The sequence below is a fragment of the Oratosquilla oratoria genome, chromosome 2 (assembly GCF_046742065.1).
Source record: "Oratosquilla oratoria isolate Oo_2021 chromosome 2, ASM4674206v1, whole genome shotgun sequence".
Lineage (NCBI taxonomy): Eukaryota > Metazoa > Arthropoda > Malacostraca > Stomatopoda > Squillidae > Oratosquilla > Oratosquilla oratoria.
Window position 1 is genome coordinate 67,288,790 of NC_134778.1, and position 2,500 is coordinate 67,291,289.

The following is a 2,500-nucleotide window of genomic DNA, read 5'->3' on the forward strand; positions in this document are numbered from 1 at the left end:
CGCAGTGCCTGTGCTCATCACCAAATGGACCTTGGACCTGTGACCCTTTCCTCCTCTTCTCCACAAGTAACATTACACCCTCTCTCTCCACAAGTAGCCCTTCTACCACCACCACCACGCCCTCCCCACTCTCCCCCCTTCCCTCCCCCCTTCTCTTCCCCCTTCCCTCCCCCTCTCTTCCCCCCTTCCTCGCTCCTCGCTTCTACCCCCTTCCCTTTCCTCTCCCCTCCTCTCTCCTTCTTCCCCCTCCCTTTCTTCCTCCCTCCCCTTCCCTTCTCTTCCTTCTCCTTACCACACTCCTCACTCCATCCTTCCCGTTCCTTCCTTCTCCTCTTCTCTCCCCTTTCTTTCCTCTTCTCTCCTTCCTCCTCCTCCGTTCTCCATTCTTCTTCCTCCTTTCTCCTCACTCCTCCATCCTCACTCTTCCCTTCCCTTGTCGTCCCTTCCTTCTCCCTTTCTCTCAACTTTTTTCTCCTTTCCCCTTAAGCCTTCTTGTCTCTTCCTCTCTCCTCCTTTCTCACTCCTTCTTCCCCCACCCCCATTCACCATTCCTCTCGTCTTTCTCTTCCCTCTCTTCCTCCCTCTTTCCCCTCCTTTTCTCTCCTCTCCTCCTCTTCTTCTTCTTCTTCATTCTCCCTCCTCCCTCCTCCCTCCTCCCTCCTCCCTCCTCCCTCCTCCCTCCTCCCTCCTCCCTCCTCCCTCCTCCCTCCTGCTCCTTCCTTCTCCCCTCCTACTTTCTCTCTCCTCTCCCCTCTCTCCTCTCTTTTATCATCTTCTTCCTCCTTTCATTCTCCTTCTTCCCTCCTCTCTCCCACTTCCTCGTTCCTTCCTTCTTTCCTCCTCCTCCCTCCTATCTCTTTCCTTCTCTCCTCCTCCTTCCTCCTTCCCTCTTTCTTCCTCCCCCTTTCCCCTACCCACGCCTTCTTTCCATACCCCTTCACTCCTTCCCTCCTCACTCCCTCCAAGTAAACACTCCTCTCCTCCACTCTCCTCCACTCCCTCCACCTAAATAGTTCTCCCCTCGTTGATTTCGCCACCTGCATAATGTGTTTTCCCCTCTCCTTCCCTCCCCCTTCCCTTTCCTTCCCCTTCTCCCCCTTTGCCCCGAAGGGGAGAGGAGGGGAAACTTCCCTTCAGTGATGTCTCGAAAGATAAAGGTAAATAGATAAATGAATAGATAAGTAAATAAGTAAAAATAAATTAATAAATAAGTAGAAAAAAAAAACAATTATAAATAAATGAAAATAAATTAATACTTTCTGAAGAACGAACTCACATATAATATCCCACGTTTTGTGAGGGAACTAAAAAGTTTATAGAACAATTTGTGACAAATGCTATATTTGCATAGATTTAGTACATAAGGCAACCCCCCACCCCCATGGACCAGAGTCATGTAGCTTTCTTTTGTGATGATAGAAGAATGCTGATCACTTAGCGACAAGGATGTAGTCACTTATCTATTCACTTATAACCAACGCTTCTCTCCAAAATTGTATCATTCTTCTTTCTGCTAATCTTCTTTCTAATACTCAAAGGATTAAAAAAGAGGAGCATGCCGACAGGTGACCTTTAGGTCCATAACTAGGTCGGATGCAAAAATAATTATAATAATGATAAATGAATAAATGAAAATATGATAATATAAATAATGATAAATACGATCTCATCGACGCGATTTTGTCCCCAAGGATAAAAGCGCTGATTATGTCCTCGTCCTCTTCCCCCTGTCCCGTCCCCCCTCCCGTCCCCCACCACCTACACATTCCCTTAAACTCCCGTAGCCTCTGGATTCTTGTATTCTCCCCTTGTGTATCAGCGTGCTCCATCCGACCTTTGCATCCCCCCCACATTCAGTTTCCAAAGTAACTCTGAACTTTTCCCCCCCAAACTCCCCGAGCCTCTCTCCCCCTAGTTCCCTCAGCCTCCCCCAAGCCACTACCCTAACCTCCTCAACCCTCATCAATATCACATAACCTCCCTCAACCTCAATCTCTCTAAACTCCCCTAACATGAACTTCTTCAATCTTCTTCCAACCTTCCTCACCCTCCTCTAACTACCTCCCCCATTATTCCTCAACTTCTCAAGACCTCCCCCAGTGTTCATCAATTTCTCCAAACCTCCCCCAGTGTTCTCCAGTTTCCACAGACCTCTCCCAGTGTTGTCCAACTTCTCCAGACCTCCCCCAGCCTTCCCCCAACCTCTCCAAGTTCTCTCAGCCTTGCCTCAAACTCCCCCAACCTCCCCCCAAACCTCCCCTAACCCCCCCAAAGTAATCTTGAACTCTCGTCTCCTCTTTGTATTCTCAAATCTTCCCTCGTATTCATCTATTCACCTGCCGGGTGACCTTCCGCCCCTCCCAACCATCCCCAGTAGCTTAACGACCCTCCTCATCCTCTTCCATACTCATACTCCTCCTCCTCCTCCTCCTCCTCCTCCTCTTCCTCCTCCTCCTCCTCCTCCTCCTCCTCCTCCCTCTCCTACTCCTCCTCCCTCTCA